Source organism: Mastigoproctus giganteus, chromosome 7 (assembly GCF_048544385.1).
Source record: "Mastigoproctus giganteus isolate SK-2022 chromosome 7, ASM4854438v1, whole genome shotgun sequence".
NCBI classification, from domain to species: domain Eukaryota; kingdom Metazoa; phylum Arthropoda; class Arachnida; order Uropygi; family Thelyphonidae; genus Mastigoproctus; species Mastigoproctus giganteus.
The window spans coordinates 177,677,210-177,696,211 of NC_143581.1; the positions used below are offsets into that span (position 1 = coordinate 177,677,210).

General features: G+C 36.0%; 1 long non-coding RNA gene across 1 annotated transcript in view; it reads left to right on the top strand.

The window, feature by feature from the left end:
• The window catches only part of LOC150083359 (uncharacterized), a 374,752-nt gene extending 372,634 nt beyond the window's left edge, over positions 1-2,118 (top strand). The window contains exon 3 of the long non-coding RNA XR_016547169.1: positions 1,555-2,118. This is a non-coding gene — a long non-coding RNA (uncharacterized LOC150083359). The remainder of the gene's footprint in view (positions 1-1,554) is intronic.
• Positions 2,119-19,002: the final 16,884 nt, after the last annotated feature.

The following is a 19,002-nucleotide window of genomic DNA, read 5'->3' on the forward strand; positions in this document are numbered from 1 at the left end:
GCATTTCTTCTGTCTGTGACTGTCTTAGTACTGTACAAAGTTTTTTTTTTTTTTTTTTTTTTTTGGCCAGTCTATGTATATACACAATATATGTAGTATATAGCGTAAACCAATACTCATGATGTGATTTGTCATTATACGCTGTGTAATTGATTATTCCTCTCACAAAATTTTCATACACTAAAATTTGTGTGATTTCGATACTATTTCCAGTGCCATAAAACTAATAACGTTAGCCAACAGCAGAATTAATTAAAAAGTTGGCTTCATTTTATGTTACGAAAATCTTTGTTGACCCGTGTGGTTTTATGACTCAGATGCTAGTGGCGAAATTACTGTCAGGCCCATCACTACAGGCGAAGGGTCAGAGGGCTAGACAGTTGTTTTTTATGGTTGTTTTAAAGAACAAGTGGGAAGGGAAATTCAAGAATTTGACTGGAGAACCAGAATTTGTAGTTTCGTAACTGCCAGGTTCAGAAGATAAACATGGCTTCCTAGTGCGCTTCGCTCTTGCAGTCGTCAGTCAAGGTGTACACACCTGCTGCGCATTCAGGTAACACTGCTGACCCCTTTTGAATTGCATTTGTTGATCGAGCGTTGTATCGGAATGGCACTTTAATATTCCGAAACGTGTTTAAAAATATTTTTATTCTGTTATACATTTTCTACAATTCACAGTCCTTAATTACATTTCATAAGGTCCTGAAATGTAATTAAGGATTCAGTAAGTTTTTATTTTTGGTATTTTTTAATTTTAAACTTTAAGAATTATCTATCGCAAACACAACTGTTAAGTTGACTGTTGCTTCTAATTGTTAAGAGCCGTTTGACTGCAACGAACAAATCATTTCCTAATTAAAAACGAATCATTTCCCGTTTGTGATTTTATGAAGTATGACCGTTCTCAGAAGCCTGAATACGAAATCAGGCTGAGTTCATGCATGCGCATGTGTTCAGTGGAGTTCGTCTTAGAAAATTAATATAGTTAATTGGGAATTGCAACAGTACAGCTGAGCGAGAAATTTCATGTACTGTAATTGTTTGACTTCTATGTGTGTGTGTTACAGAGTGCGGAGGATTGGGGCGGGGAGGATCTGTGTGTGAATGTTTGCGCGTCGGTTTCCACACGAACCATCTAAGAAAGGGAAATGATGGGCTTTACTGTACTCTTGAGGCTTCCTTCATTCCTTTCACGTAATGACTGCTTTGAAGTAAGCAGACATTCCGACAGCAGGCATTAATAAAACCAGCAGCCGCTAGTAGTGCTGCATTTTCTTCTAATTCCTCGTGGATGGCACGTGGAGGATAGTAGAAGCGTGGGGGAGGGAACAGGGGTAGGAGGGCACTAATGAGACCGCCTGCCACTGTTGGTGTAAGGTTAGCGGGGCTGTGTAATTAGTGCGATTACTTCGTCACTCCAGTGTGACGTGCGAGGTGTCAACTGAGGTGAAGCGCGACTTGCGGCTCTGTTTACTTGTCGTTGAGTGTTGTGGATGACCTTGCCGCGGTCATTTGTCAGCTGAAGTGTGACAAAGAACTTTTTCTCTTCCATAGTTTGGAATCTGGAGGTATTGTGCTGTTGCTGCTGGAGTACAAGCGGACAGAATGGAGGATGGACACGAGATGATTTATGCTCCGATTTCTCAACGCGAGTGGTTTAACGGTTCCGTGTGACCTCTGGTGGCCCAGTATTGTGAACTTCCTGTATGCAGAAATGGACGTCGAACTTCTGGCATGCAAATAGGAACTGACAGACTAGGACATAATTTGTAGCACTTCTCGCCGTACTTACATGTGTATTCCTAGTGACTGTGCGTCTGCATATTAATCTGTGTTCTCAGAGTACAGCTGTGAAACGACGGGAAGTCAGCGTTCGGATTGCCACTATCTGCGAGCTGCAAACTTGTTTCAAATTAACACTAGGCTGTAGGTGGATTCTAACAAACATAGCCAACATAGAACCTTCAACAATGGTGAACTCTCGCAGTGCCAGCTGTGTGACATCCAATTGCATGTGCATACTAGGCACATGTCGTTCCTTCCTGCTATTGATGCTGCTGTCACTACTGTATTCATCTCCCGTTGGATGTATGGGCCCTACCTATGATCGAGTGATACGTAAAGGTAAGCGTTTCTCTTACTGTCTATGGGCATGCTTTGTGAGTTTATTGACCTTTGTTGCATGCGTAATATGTATATAATAAGCTTTCCTTAATGTAAACGTATGATTATTGACTATTTAAGTTGATTGTATTAAATGAACGGACCATGTACGAGAGAATGAATTCGAGCGAATATATTTAGTGCAGTACTGAGGAGGAAGGTATAAAATTCGATATTGGCATTCGAGACTACTCACTTTAATAATATTATTCATCACTAATCCGTATTAATGAGAATTGTTCCAACTAACCTGCAAAATTTATTGTAATGAGTTCTCATTGTATCTAAATTCCCATTCAGCGATGAGGCATTCTCCTCGCCTCTTTCATGCGAAATTAGCTCCGCTTTATAACTGAACGCATATTCAAGTAGCCTTGTCACGTGAATTAAACATTCTAATATAGTGCCAGTGATTTTCATTTGGAATACTCAGCTGAAATGCAGTGAAAATAGTTAAATGCTAAATTATTATTCGTTATTTCATTTTTTTTAATTTATTTACTAATGGCAACCATATACTACTTTGCATAGATGCACACAGGGTGACCATACTTTCATATAATGAAAGCAGGAAACATTGCAGGACGTCACTAAGATTTATAAATCTTAGTGTATTTTTTGCTATTTCGTTTTTATTTACCGCAGCATGCTTTTTTTTAGTTGTACCATCTGTTGCACGCATACTGTAAGTTGTGTACTGCTATATTTAAATAAGTGCACTTTCGCTCATTATACTTTAAATGTTGGATAGAAATTACAAATTTAATTTTATCAAATTATTTGCACCTTAAATTGGTATACTTAAAAAAAATTATTCATTTTATGTTACATGGTTTTACTATTTGAGTTCCTGTGACGGGCGCGCCACCTTGAGGGTACAAAGCAATGCATATGCAATCATTCCCCCACTACGTTTTTGATTTTCAGAAAAATTTTAGATTTGATTTTTTTTTCACCGATATACTTATGCCTTGTATATTATGTTAAGGAGTATTTTAGGGTACTTTTTTTCTTCTCTGATATCAGTAATGAAGAAAAAAAATATTATTATCTATTTGCATAACTCATACGGTTCTTTATCAGGTAAATTCATATTAAATTCATGTGATAACTGTATTACTAACCGAACTTGTGTTTACTATGGCATGCACTTTTGTTTAGTACTAGATCTTCGTCAAAAATAAGTCATTATGTAAGGGAAGTATACGTTAGTATTTAGTTCTAAATAAAAGCAAAAAACTTAATTTTAAATGCAGCAAATACATGGTGCGCTCCGAGTACTGTACATTTAATTATTACTGCCGAATCTGGGCCATTAGGCTATAGATAAAGAGGACCTTGTACAGAGTATCGGGTAACCTGCGTAATATGAGTATTACAGGCTGCGTTATAATAAATAATGAAAATTTCATCTAATGGATAATGTAATATGATGTCAGATCACATCATAAAAATCATTAAATCGTATTACATCATGATGATGTAATAGGATTCTTATAATATGACTTATTTTTTGTATTACAGGGGACACTTTACCCGAAAATAAGCTTTCTTAACATAATGAACAATGCGTAAATCATCAGTAAAAAGATCAAATCTTAAAACTTTCCCGAAAAACAAGACGGTGCGTTTAGCACCACCTTGCACTGATATATGGGCGACCTTTATTTGCGCCATAGGTTAAAGAAATTTGCCTGATAATTAAACTGAATGATATTCCCAGGTAGGTATCTTTGTAGGTTACTGAGTATCAACAATTGCATGTCAGGTAGGTGTATTTCAAAAATTCCATGATTTATATATATATTGATTGATGCTATATGTCTTTCTTTCTCTTCGAAAAGTTTACCCTTTAAGGATATATAATGATAATTATTGGGTACTGTGAAGGAAAAGAATAGAATAATGATCATTCTGTGTACTATGTTATACTAAATATATTCAGATTTCTCTCACATCCACAGTATTTAAGATTGCTCTATTTCACGTTAAGTTCTGTACATAGTTATTTCTTATTGCATTTGCATTCACCCGTGGATTTGCTTCTCATGATATGATCCTGCTGTGATCAGTTGTGAGCATCCACGTAGGACGAAATACCAAACGGTTTGCACATATAGCGGGAGGGGTAAAAATGTTTCCAATCTCAGGAAATTGACAAAACGAACTTTGGTGCATTATAATGTCTCCCCTGGTCACTCCCTTTGCATGTGCGTGGTAGACAGAAGCATTCACAAAGCTGATTCACCTAGTCCATTAAATTCTTAGACTGAAGATCCGTGCTAGCCTTCTCTGGGCTAAGCACCCAAAACAGCGCCGCCTGTGTTTAAACTCAAGGCTGTTCGGATTAAGATAAATGACCCCAGTTTCGGCGCCACTTCGCGGTAACACCTGGCATTTGTCGCTGTGATCGTAGCCAGGCTTGCCACGCACTGAAGCTGAACAACTTTTAATGGAGTTTTCGGGGTTACTGGGCTTGCACGAACCATACCTTAATAGTACTAGCCACGGAGAGGTTGTCTGGAGAAGTGTTTGATTGCAGTTCTGTAGTAAAAATTACCTAGGGCGTTTTAAGAATGTGTTGACGTTCTTCGTGTTTGATGTCGAAGCGAAAGGTATCTATAATGCTGTTTTCTGCTTCTAAGGAAATGAAAATGAGACCTGCAAAAGTCATAACTATGCTCACAGATACAGCAAGCGAGGAAGCTGAGGAGAGAAGAAATATGCTTCTTAAAATAACTAAATGGAATAGCAGTTGCCTTTCACATTTTGGGTTATAAGTCTAGAACATATGATATATATACGCTTGTTCAATATATAGAAAGGCTGGTTTGTTGTACCCAATTTACAAAACTGACACACATTGATTTTGAAAGTAATAATATGCACTAATGAATAGCTGTACACTTACTGTGTATTGTAAGAAATGTAAGTTGTTCTGAACAAGAATTACACATTTGCCGAATGCTCCCGGACGTTTCAGGGATGAAACGCTTTCCTTTTACATTGTTAACAAAAAAAATTCCTTGTCCATTTTCTCTGTCAACAGAATTAAAAACCAAGATAGATACAATCAAAAAATCATCAGTTCATTGATCGAGTTAATAAATAGAGATATCAGTAGAAATTCGTCCATTATCTTGGATGGTTCTGAATATTGGAAGAGTTTCCTCCTGAACTCCTTAAAGCTCTTTCTTTTATTTTGCATGTGATTCTCTTGGCGTGGAAGTGAAGTGTTTGTAGAGTGTTGTTAAGCTGTAATTAATTAGTGATGTTTGCATTTAAAAGGTCAGAATGAATAATTCAATTAAATAGTTCTCTAAATTTGAGCTGAATTGTGGGTTTTGAATAGATTGGCCTTGCTATATGAGACCTACCTACCTATTTTTAGTAAAAATAGAGTGAATTGTTCCTTTTTATGTTTATGCGAGTTATGTATTTCGATTTTGCTAGAAGAAACAGGAGTTATCAAGAGAAAAATTAATATTATGGTTTCCTTAAAAAATATTTCCCCGAAGGCGTGAGAAGGATTCGAACCTTGGTTCCTCTATTTAGCACCACTATCGTTTTCCAAGCATGTGGTTTCGTTGAAAGTCACGTTTTTCTGCTGTAATTAGAGTTCTTTACGTGCATCCGGCGCCTTAAGCATGGATAGAGACTTTAACCTAGTTTTCTTATGAAGTTCATTATTTAGTTTTGTAAATGGTCTTATGCGAGGTTGAGCAAACCTCAGGTGCATGTTTTCTTTTTCCTCTGAATTATCAAATATTTTCGTGCTACTTCATTTAACTCTTATTTGAATAAGCCGTCATCTAAATACACCTAGAATACTAAATTATAGGTTAGTTCTAGTTTTATGAATTTTTGGTACGTTGGCTACTCAGGCCATAGTGCAAATATTCTTATTGTATTTTAATTAATATTGTTTTTATGTATATTATGCCCGTATAAACTTGTGTTAGGACCATTTTGTGTGCTGCACAAGCTGAAAAAGAGGGTCTGTCTTACTCACGTGTCGCCCTGTTCTTCGCTTTCGCCATTTTGCAGTTTTATTTCCATTCTTCCTATTAAATAATGAACTTAAAACTTTGCTTCACTAAGCTATTTAAAAATCACAATTTCTTTTCTGATTTTTTTCATTTGCGCCTCTTCGCTTCTCATATCTTGCAGTCTTTCACGAATTTCGGCTTTTTACTTTTTACAGTTGTCATCATTACACGTCTTTCAACCGGATCACTCTGCCTGTTAAAAAGCTAATTTTTATTGTATTATATATGAAATCAGACATGCATCCCTGTGTGGTAATCTCCAGCATCGTTGTCTCAGTGCGATGCACTCACTGTTATGAGTTTCAATTACTTGATATGTATTCCTTTTCATTAACTACTTTGACATAGCATTGTGTTTTTTTTTCATTGGTATTCCAAAACTTCCTGAATATAATTTGAAATGAACTTCATAAATCCATAGCAAAACTGCAGTCCCACAATTCTTCCATTTCTTTTTCAGTGTAATTTTAAGTATAATTTCTTTCAGCATTTTATAAGTAACTTAAGTATTTTTCTGTATCATTCATTTGGTAGATTATTTCATAGATTTATGGCACCTAACGGTCGTCGTGTGTTGCACTCACACTCAGTATTTATCATTTATAAACCTGCTCATATGATGTGTTAAACTGAGCTATCAATAATCAGAATGACGTTTTCGGATTACTAAATTATGAACATTTCTTATTTGTATCGTCCTTGGACAATGGTAGCAATATCACACGATCTACCATGAGAAAATTTGTTCTCTGCTCTCTTTCTGTCTAAAAATGGAGTCAAAAATGTATCGATTTTCAGAGTGCCAGTATGTCTGATGCAAAATGATCATTGGACTATATAGACTGTATAGGACCACAAAAAGAAAGGAAGGGGGGGGGGACTCTAACCTGGCAAAATACTAATCACTTACTTAAAATTTGAGCCGAAGTCCTTCACTTTTTCCAGTTGTTAGCAAAAGAAATATATTTTTCTGAATAGTAAGTTACCATACCATGAAACGATCAGCAAGCTTCAAAGACGGCTTAAGTGATTCGTATACTCAAAATGAGTGATTTGCAGCTTGGAAATGAAAGTTTCTCTTATGTAACGAATATTGGTCAGCCCGGGGCCTTTGGAGTATTTGGGCCCTTGACAAAATATTTTCCGAGGGCCCCTGCACCCTACTTTAATAATTAAGAAATTAATCGTATAATCCAAAATTAGGACTACAGTCATTATAAAAATGTAAAGCAAATCAATTTGCATATATTTCTAAGGAAATATATGCAAATCTGAACCAGCTGCACGCACCTTTTTTACCAGAAGCTACAATATTGCAATTTGAAAGTATATTTTATTTGCAAATTTTATAAGGAACACGAGCGCCAATGCTCGTCGTTACACTGTCATTGATTTTGACTGTGTCCATTGCCATTTACAGCCCACCCCCCTCAAACTGCGGGCTCTAGGCATATACCGAGTTTGCCTTCCCCTAAGCTAGGCCCTTGGTCTACCCGCATGTGGGGGTATTTCAGCGTTATTATTTTCTGCAATATTATTTTATTTATGTAGTATCCATAACAATATTTTTTTCTTATGTTAACCATATTTGTTATTTTCATGTACCTCCTCGATCAAATGGATTTGCTTTTCTGGGTGGTTAATTCGTGGCTACTGAGGTTTATTTGTTATTTAAGGTTTTTCGTATTGCCGATTAATCCATCGAAATTCCCTTGTGTAGCGTTTATTCTTTCGCACTTGGCTTCCCCTGCTTAGATTAGATTAGAAGGTTAATGAAAATTTGAAGGTTAATGCAATTCTGAAATTTTTAGGGGTTAATTTGGGGTACAGGTGGGACATTGTGTGAAGATTAAGTTAATGTTATTTAAGATTTGGTGGAAATCTGAAATCGGATTTGTCATTAGTGTCAGTTCGGGAAATTATTAAGTATTTTTTGTTCATATTTATCTTAATTTTCTTTGTGTCCTTGATTTTGTCTTGTTCAGCAAAATGAACTGAAAGTTTGTTCTAACTGCACAGTATTTTATATGAAGTAGTTTAAATTTTAAATTTAATTTTTAGACCGCGTACTCTCGTGTCAAATGCTAACGGTGATTCTTATGCGAACAAAGCGGAAGCAGAAGATGCCTAAATTCTTAAACATTTAACAGGGGTACTGTTAATTTAACAGTACCCCTGTAACAGTACACATTTAACAGGGGCCATGTTTCTTGTTTGGAACTTTATTTTTTGGGAATGCCATTCTCATTGAGAGCGTCTCCTACTTTTGTTCTATGTAGGACAGAGGGTGAATGGTTGTTTTATATATACCTAACAGTCGAGTTGGTGAATCTGGACTTTTTAAAAAAAAAAAAAAAAAAAAAAGTACTCCCATATATATAAGAAGGAAAATTTTAATGAGAGTATTTCCTTATGGGACTAATTTTTATTGTCTTTTTGATGGGGGGGGGGGGTGTTACATTTGCAACATCGAGAGCAACTGTTATTTTGTTTTTGACAGCTTCTTACGGGAGCATTGCCCTTTTTTATGTAATTGTTATAATAACAAAGAAAGGATTTTAGTTATATTTTTGTATTTCCATTTCCATTAGCTCGATTGCAAAGAAAAAAAAAAAAAGGAGATTATAAATTGCTTAACTCAAAATCATCATGAAAATCGGTTTCACTATAGGATTTGAATTCTAGAATAGAACAGTTTAGAGACAGCAAAAACGACGAATATTGCAAAAAGTAAAAACCTCTCTTGTTTGTTTCTTTCTTTCTTTCTTGTATTCTTTTCGTTTCGCTTAGATTTCTTTTCTGCTTACGTCATTTTAATTTCCATAAAGATTTAACCATGTTCGCCCATGATATATTGTTTGTAATATCCTTACACAAACTTATTTTGCCATCTACTTCAAAAATATTAAAATAATATGTAAGTCTAAAAATAAATGCATATGTTGGTTGGTTTCCTTGAAATTACACATTTTAAATTTCTTTATTTGAGCAGTACCTGGAGAACAGTGCGGCTTTTGAGAGTGATAACAGACATTGGCTTCAATCCGGTTGTAATTATGGAAGTCTAGGTACCCACTTTGTTTCTAATAATTAACAAAAACATCAAATTTAGAACTAGTAGTCAATTGTGTAATAAATGCGTTGGGTCTGAGAAAGAGGAATATTTCCTAATCAAAAAGTAACTTAGACGTCTTGGTCATTAGAAGAATCCTCTGGAGAATTATTACGCGGTTTTCCATTTGTTCAGTTCTAGTCCTTTTGGTTGAAAACAGCTCCAACACTGTAATACAGGCTAGTATACAGTAGGGAAATTAAATAAATTATTTTTGATTGTGGATTGAGTTTTTACTATATATATATTTTTTTGTCCCTCTCTCTTAATTAATATTGTTTCGTCGTTCACATTAATTCATGCATTATGATGATATCGATGCCATACGGAATGTTCATAGAAATAACGAATAATCGATAAAAGGGAATAAATGTTTTTAGAATATTGTAGCCAATGTCTTTTAATAGTTCACCGAAAACGCTCCAGGTAAAACCGAAATTCATCCAAATACAAATGGAATTGCAGATGTCCGTGCTTGATAGACACGCATGTTTTATTTCACTTTATTTGCCGACTCTGGCATTCCATGTATAATTTATTATAATAGCGTACACTAATATCTCCAGGTTCCTGCCCCTTCCTAAAGGAAAGTCCCAGTGGATAGCAACAAATGCGTTTTACTCACATTGGTCTGCACGCGAACATGCACTCAAGTATACGGTTCCAGTTTGATGTCATAATTAGCCACGTCAGAACGGGAAAGAACCAAATAAAAGAAAATAAAAAATAAAAAAGGGGAGGGTTTTATTGCTAAAGTAGAACAGAGACTTCGTGAAAATACACGTACATCGGCACGTTTAGGCACGCGAAAACTCACTCAAGTAGTTGCTTGGCCAAAGAGGTATGAGTTAATGATAATAAATGTGGAATAATAATATTTTCATTAAAAAAATCCCATGGTTTACAACTAAACTACTCACTATTTCTGGACATACAACGCTTCATTCGCTCCCGTTTTTCAGTATCAATTATCGTGATTCCAGCATGTGATGTATAGGTAATATTTCAGTCTAAACCTAACAGTCATAATTTTCTATAATGCTCATAATGGGGATAATTGACCTAGAATAGAATGACAATGCGCCTCAAAGAGGTAATCATTCTTGTTTAGAAATCGCGAATCTACAGAGGTACTTGCTTAGTATTTACCTCCTACAGTACTTATCAAACTTCAAGTTAATTGCGAGATGGGCATCATTTACTTCTCTAATTCATATTTCACTAATTACAGATTTCAGTTTGCTCAACTTTTCATTAGAAGTTCTGAAATTATTTGTCATTTTGGTTCATTGTTCATATGGATAATACATTTTACATCTCGACAAGTGCATATTAGAAGAGAAGACGATCACATTAGTATTTTAATATGTTTTGGAGAATCCATCATTAGATTTTATAAAGCTGCAACTCAAGTAACATCTAATGATGTTACTTGAGTTGCATAGACAGTAATTTAAAACAATCCAATGAAACTACAAGTAACACTAAAACGCTATGCAGTATGTCAATTTTCTAGAACCTTTTCAAGCCATCACTAAATTTGGAGACTAGACGCGGCATACAGTTTTAGGGATGAGAGGAGGCCGAAGGAAAGCAACCAGAAGTAGTGTGAGTGCAGAATATTCTTGAATTCTTCTTGAGAACATCATACTTCCTTCTGTGAAAATAGTACACAGAATGACAAATAGTGAATTTTCTTAAAGGTCTTACAGAGTTCAGTAAAGCATTAAATCTTATATATTTGTCTATGCTGCACATTATTTAAAAGGATAAAAGTGAAATTTTGCTGTTATTCTCATCTGCTCGTTAAGGTAATTGCTTCAAACGAAGTACGGTATTTTTTTTTTTTTTTTTTTTTTAACGAACACCCCACTTACTCTATTTGCGATAAGTAAGAAGGTTAAATGGAGTTTCGAAGTTTTCTGTTTCAGAAAGGAGCCGGACAAATCGTGAACCTTGGGGAGCAAGCAAATTCATAACACAATGTAACTATTGATCTGTTAAAAGGAGAGAAGATGGCCACCATTTTGATAGGAAACACAAGTACTGTTTGACACAGAGTTATCTGTGTTCCTCACCGCGTATGCGCATGTTTAGTCAGACGATTTCAAAATGCACGTAAAAGTCGGTAAAATACGCTTTGATTATGCGCATAAAAGTCAGCATATATTTTCGGATCAGTATGTATAAAATTAACTTCCAGAAACTCAGATGGAAACACTATTCAAAATGAAACCCTTGCGAGTACCACAGTGGCAAAGATCGTTCTCCTTTTTCATTGTGTGGAAAAGGGCTGGGTTCAAATTACATCAAGAGGGGGAAGAATTTTAATGGGCGTTTTATAGTGTGGTTGGGTTTTTCGGTTTGAGGCGGGAGGGTTGTACAATTCTGGCCCCCTCTCCCAACAAACAGACAAACCGACCGCAGTATACACGAAATTTAGAGAGACAATAAGCTGAGCCTCAGGGCCTTACTTTGGCATAAACAAACAGCAAAAAATATAGTATGAAAGCGCATCTTAAGTAATGTATAGAGAGAGATTGTGTGATTTTGATGGTCTTATTATATGCAGAAGAAATTTTTTGTGCTGGGGAGTGGGGGGATAATGAATTCTCTTCCCTGAATTCAGCACCGTTCTTTCTTGAGACTAGCTTGAATTCACTTGACGTCTCTAAATACACCGTATAATCTATAGTTTTATTCATTCATTCATATTTTTCTCTCCAGACAAATTTGAAAATAAAAGTTGCTTTAATTATACATCAATCTTCTTTAAAACAATATATCGTATTATTTTCCTCGCTTGAAAGTGAATATTACATTGATTCATACGTACTTTATCATTGCAAAAATTATATCATTTTCAACTAGCTTTACAATCCTCTGTGACAGTATAGTGGTTTTGTCATGTGTCACACTGATCTGCCTGAAACTCAACAACAAGCTCACAGTTGATTTTCTTGTTTAAAACAATCCCAGCATTTTATATCGCACTCCAGTATTATCGCTTTCGGTTTCCTTTGTGGTCAAAGAAACGACTTCCTTATCTTTTTTTTTTCCTTTTATATCTCTAGTCTCTTCCTTGCAGATGCACGCCCTTCAAAGACAGTGCCTTTATGTGTAGTACTCTTAAAGCTCTAACTAGATTATTTTCATAAAGAGCAGACTTACAAAAAAATTCGCCGCCATGTGTACTTGGCCTCAATACGCTTAAATCAAGTTTCCGTCTGGTGATAAAGCCGCTTTTGTTAATGTTGGATTGTTTCGTGTTTTTTTTTTTTTTTTTTTTTTTTTTGTGCCCTTGAATGAATGAATGAATGAACGACAATGCTTTTAAGCTGTTCTAGAACAAGAATGCGGATACTGTGAGTTTGGAGGGAATGAAGGGTATTAAAATAAAAAAAAAGTACATATTTTTGATTATTTTTCTTGAAATTGCAGACTTAAGCGATTTTAAGGCGGTAAAAATTTTTTAACTTGAATAACAGAATGGAAAGGGGAGGGAAATTAGAGCGGTGGTTTTATTAATAATTTTTTTTTTAAATTCGCATCGAAATGGCTTGATTGTATCAACCTTGCGGAAGCACACTCTCAAAATACAGGCCGGGGGGGGGGGGGGGGGCACACTGAACTCTCGAATGATTCCTATTAAAGTTGGTGACGATGTGGAAAAAGACCATGAAAGTTCTTCCCATCCTTTGGCTTTCCCGGTTTATGCAAGATTTTTAGGAGCATAAGCTTCCATTCAAGAGGGAAAGGCCCTTTTAGCAAGCATTTATTAAATAACTTTAATGAAGTCTCATGGAAGAATTCATAAAATTTTTCAATCACTTGATTCTCAATGAGGTCAATGCCCGGACATTTTTTATGGTTCAATTTAGCTACTGCAGCTCCTAGGCAAGCATGTTAAAAATGGCAATTTCAGTTGTCCCCTTATATTCCCGATTAATGCGTCTAATTTACGCTTGGTCAGGGCTGTCCATATACGGCACGTCTTCCGGAAAGAGGCTACTCACTATCGCTTCGACTGTAGATTCCCAGTCCGAAGTTTCTTGATTCTCTCTAATTACTGTATTGTAAATTTCACCACACAAAAATTTATTTCTTGAAAGCTTATAGATTATACCCCAAGGGTCAGCATTTCCTGTTTCCTTCACCAGACGTTGCCAACAATATTGCCTGCTATCAGCAATTGCTTTATGGTACCTCTTCCTCAAGTCTCTGTAATAATTTTTCAAAGCCTGAGTGTCTACATCCGATAGTTGCCTATTCCTTTGGTATACTTTTCGTGCTTGTTGAGTTTGTTGTCTCAATTCAGCTAGTGCTGAAGACCACTATGGGACAGAAGTTCTTCTTGTCTGTTTTCTTTTCATGGAGTAGGCCATCGCCTGATATAAATGATATTGACCCAAAAAAACACACTCTTTTGCTGTTAAGGTGTTAATGATTACTTTGTCATCTCCATTAAAAATTGTATTCAGATATTCACGAAACTTGGTCCAGTTCACCCTGTCCATCTGAAAACGCCTTAAATCCCTTATTGTTGTACTTGTCTATCCTCCGGTAAAACCGTGAAGGTGATTGCTCGATGGCCACTATTAATTAGATACGGATTGAAGTCCCAATCTTGCACCCTATCCACCAGATTAATGGAGATTAAAGTAGCATCTATATTAGATTCACCATTTGTCGTGGAGAATGTATATGGTTTATTAGGTAAGTTCTTTACACAGAGATTATGATCCAAGATCAGATTAACCAACTGCTCGCCTCGAGCATCAGAAAAGCCGCTGTTCCAAAGTGTAGACTTAGCGTTGAGATCAGCTGTAATTAGTAAGTTGTTAGCTGAAAATCTGCTACACACCCTGTCAAGTCTGTGTAAGGCTGGCTGAATATCTTCCGAGGGAGGAAAATACTGGGAAACCAGATAAAACGACTGGTCCCTGGAGGAAACCAGAGTACAAACTGTGGTAGCGGAATATTCACTTGAGATAGTTGTTATTACTAGTTCACTGTTAAAGATAATTATGGCGGTCTTGGGTCGATCGTCACTTGAGGCAATAATCCTTGCCGAAATTGGATATCGTATAACTTTATACGCTGAACCCCCTACCTGAGTAGAGTAATACGGTTCTTGCAAACATACAATATCAAACCTCAGATCATCAGCAGCTTTCCTAATCTCGTCCGCCGCGGCACGAGATCTCTGCCCATTAATTTGAAGAATTTTTATTTCGCCGTATTGCAGGTTAGCACTTGTTGAATCAATTACCGTTGTATTATTCATGTCTGGTTCTTCGGTCTGTCAATTCAACAGCTTTAAGATACTCAGGACATTTATTATCCCTAACCGAGTGATTACAATCCCTACCTCTACGTTTACAATTAACGCCCTGAGGTGGTTCCTCCTTGTGGATACAGTCAGCAAAAACATGGCCTCCACCCCCGCAGTGGCCACAAGATACAGCTTTATGGGAAAAGAACTGCGCACTGTGACCATATCCCAGACATCTGAAGCATTTCCTTACAAATGTAAACTTACGAAATCTATGTGACGTAAAACCTAAATAAATTTTGTCACTCTGAATCACGTATCCCATAAGGCGTGGGCTGAAACTAATAACCCAATTGGTCACTCTAGTTCCGGTGCCAGAGTTAAATCTGAATGTAATCTTATTCTTAACTTCCTCCTGGCTAAAACCAAAGTCTTTTAAAATTTTATTAATTAAATCCTCCAAAATATACTCCTTTGAGTAGTCCTTCGGGACACCGTAGATCAAAACTGTAGGATTGGACAATCTGAGTTTTTCCATTGGCAATCCTGCTTTTTTTAATGCAGAAGCACTTGAGATCTTCTTGGTATCATCAGGATTTGTTGTCTCTAACAACGCACCCTTGTTTCTGAAAAGACCCTTGATTTTCATGTCCTTGTGATCATTTTTAATAACTTCAGTAACTGCCTTCCTGACATCCTGACTAGACGCCAGGGACGATTCTGCTGAGGGCCTAAGTATCAGTATGTTTTTGGAATCAGAGACCCCACTTCCGGAATCCATCCTATCTTCACCAGCAATTGATCTGCCCGAAGAAGCCGCCACCTCCACTGAAGAAGTCAGCAGTGGAATCTCTGTTATTTCAGGAGTCTGTCTATTTCGCTTTGAACTACCACGAACAGCGTCCGCAAAAGTCTTATGAGGATGTAGATCAAGTTGGATCTGTATCATCTTGTCCAAAAGACCTGCTCTGATTTCCAATTCAGACGCTTTGGTCTTAAATCATTCATTATCAATTAAGATTGCGGTGGTAACTTCCTCTAGATCCGCCCATAGACTATGAATGCGGTTAGAGGCAGACTTAGTTATCTTGCTAGAACCCTTTGATAAAAACTCTCACAAAGGTTTCCTGATTTTGGCAACTGTGGCATATACAATTGAAGCATTCAAAGACCCACCCAGGTCCAGTCCCTCTGTTAGAGAAAGACCTTCAGATGATTCTGTTGGAACCGAGTTACTTTCGACAATGACCATCGGAGGCTCAGAAGCCAACGAAACAGAGGGACTCTCCTCCACCACAAAGTTTTTATCTCCTCGAGCTTGAGTAATTCTAAGAGTTTTGGGAGTTTTCTTCCCCCTGCACCCCATTTTTTTTTTAGATGAATCCGTAAACTCTGATCCAGAAGAATTCTCAATGTCAATATCTTGTGTCAGTATCCTAACTTGGTCATGGTCCATGTCAGATAAGTGTAGGTAAAAAAAAAAAAAACAAAAAAATAAAAAAATAAAAACAAAAAAAAAAACACAACTATTGTCTATCCTCTCGTTCTAAACTTGTCTTCTCAATCCTAATAGGCTACTCGCTAGTACCCTAAAGACAGAGATATGTCTATGTTTAGTATGTATTTACACTTTTCCAGCTGGATGGAAAGTGGAAGGGAAGTTCTGAAATCTTTGAAAAGCAGTGTCTAGATCTCGGTCTCTAATAGCCTGAGGGTGCCAGAAAATTTCTTGAAATGAAGTATTTTCTGAAGATCCTCACCTACCAATAACGGGATCCCTAGGACCAATAGATGAGGAGAAATATCAACTTTAAGATTGAAAAATGATAGCCCAAACAAGCCCACAATGTTATCCAACAGAAAGCTTAAGTAAACTAATAAATGTATGGTATTAAGTCAAAATAGTGCGATGGCGCTAGTAAATGTTTTCCGTCTCCATGACTAACTTCAAAAAATGAACTAATTTCAAGTCGCCATTATCACCCATACAAATTCTATGGGATAATGGTATCTCTATGGGAGATTGCAGTGATATATGTATAAGCACTATGCAATGTAATGTACGACTATGAAATCAATTACTCAGTTTGTAATATAATCTCATGCAAATAATTCCACAACCCCACGGTCCCAACAATCAAAAAATCACCCATGAACTCACCACAACTTTAACTTCTAGGAACACATATTTACACATAAGTGGGTTGTCAATGGACACATTAAATATCTCAAAAAGCAGGAGCACGTTCACTACACATGAGCCACACTGGACGACACAGCGCCCTCCGAAAAAATATATGTACGCGAGAAAAATATGCTTTTCAGATCTAGCCATTTTAAAAGGCACTGGTTATAGTTAACATAGTTAAAAGGGTAATGAATAAGGGCAGCGCACTATGAAAATATTATAAACAAACTTTTGAATGGCAAACACAGATAAACAGTAAAGAAAGTCCTCGCGCGTAGCAGAAGGGTCAAATAATCATCGTCGTCCCCATGTTGGGTGGAAAAGATCCAAGTCTGAACCCTGTCAATGATGCAAAGAACTTTTATTATTATTTTTTGTTGTTGTTGTTGGTGGTGGTTTTTTTACTCCTTGGCTGTGTTAATCTTTCTCGCGCGAGGATTTTTTTTTCTCCCGGAAGCTCGGGTTTTTCATCTAGAAAAACAAGCAAACCGATTAAAGAACATACAAATTATACGGACAACACATGGGTGGATGAGGTTGTTCTCGGATAACCTTAAGTTAACCAAAAAAAGAAAGTTATAGACAATGTATGTTAGAACTCGTATCCGTATAAATGTGTTGTGTGCAAGTTTGCATGCAAGTCATTTAAATCCGAAGGAACTGTTTCTGAAGTTGTAGGTATTTCTCATATTCTCATAATTTCATAATTCTCATAATTCTCATTTTCTCATAAGCACTTGTACAGCTGTATTAGTGGAAAATCGAAATAGTGTGCAAATTTCTTGAAAGATATCAGTTATATATCAGAATCACGAGGCATTAGAATAATTTCTTTTCACATCCCGTTAAGAGAATTTTTGAGAATTTTTACCCAGTCTATGCAAATAATGGATATGTATTGAAGATAAACAAAAAATAAATAAATAGAGATAAAAAAAAAAAAAAAAATGTTCTCTCAGGAAAACACGGCATGAACATTTCATTTCATAGGATGGTCATTATTATTTTACGCGTGATGGCGAACCTGCAGGAAATTTACGAGTAAATGCGGTAACTCTGTGAGAATTTTTTTTCAAAAGAAGTATTGAATTAAAATTTCCTTTAACAACTAATTTTTAGATCTTTTAATATAGCTGAAAGTTTTTGTTACTTATAGAAAGCCATTGGTGTTGATAAAATTATATTTTCTGACAAGCCCTGCTAGGAAATGTTTCAATTTACTCTAGCTCTTTATTTTTAGTTCAGAGTTCGAACGCATGAATTATATTAATCTCGTTAAACATCGTGATTATACAAAAAAATACAAGTTGGTTTTCCAAAGAGACGACTAATGGTTTATTCCAAATAAATCCTTAGTTGTCCTTCAAGAAAGAAAACAAGTTTTATGCAAATGTATAAAAACATAGTGATTGAATATTATATAATGCACTGCCATTGAAATTAAAGCCATTACAAAACACTGGGGTAAAAAAAAATATATTAGGAAGCGGTACGTTCATTTTTTTCCCCTTTCTCACAAATGGCAGGAAAAAAAAAAGTATACGAGGAAATTTCAATTTCGACTCCTTTCTGCACTTTTTTTTTATCACACAGTTCTCTCTAGAAAATATGAAGTGAAAAGGGAAGTCGAATAAAGTCTTAAAAAAAAAACTATACAAAAAATCTACACACTCAAGCAAACTGTTTATAAACTTTGAAATTGCAATGATTTTTTTCCCTTCCTGTGCAGAGATTCTTTCGTGAAATTACAGATAGTGTAAAGTGGGAAAGAAAAATTTTATTCCAACTGCAGTGATTCAACTATAAAGAAAGATAAATATATTCTTGATGACCCTCCTTTATGCTCAAACGGTGCCGCAAACTACTGTTTTGAAAAACTTCTTTAGTTTAAAATATTTGCAGTTGCAAAACCTGTACACTGTCTCGTGAATAGCCTTAAAATGAATTTGTGGAGCTCATTAAAAACTATCAAAGGGCCATTTTAATTCCAAACTTAGAAAACTGAATTAACGGTAACACAAAATGTTTTAAATTACTATTTTTATTTAGTTATGCTAATTTAAGAAAAATAATTCCAGTAAAGAAATTGCTATACACATACTTTTCTGTGTCAATCGTGATTCGGAACCGCAGCATTAGCTCACTCGAAAATATAACTTTTGAAAATCTTTTGATCTGACCATGTATTACAATGATTGATTAATGTTGGTGTATA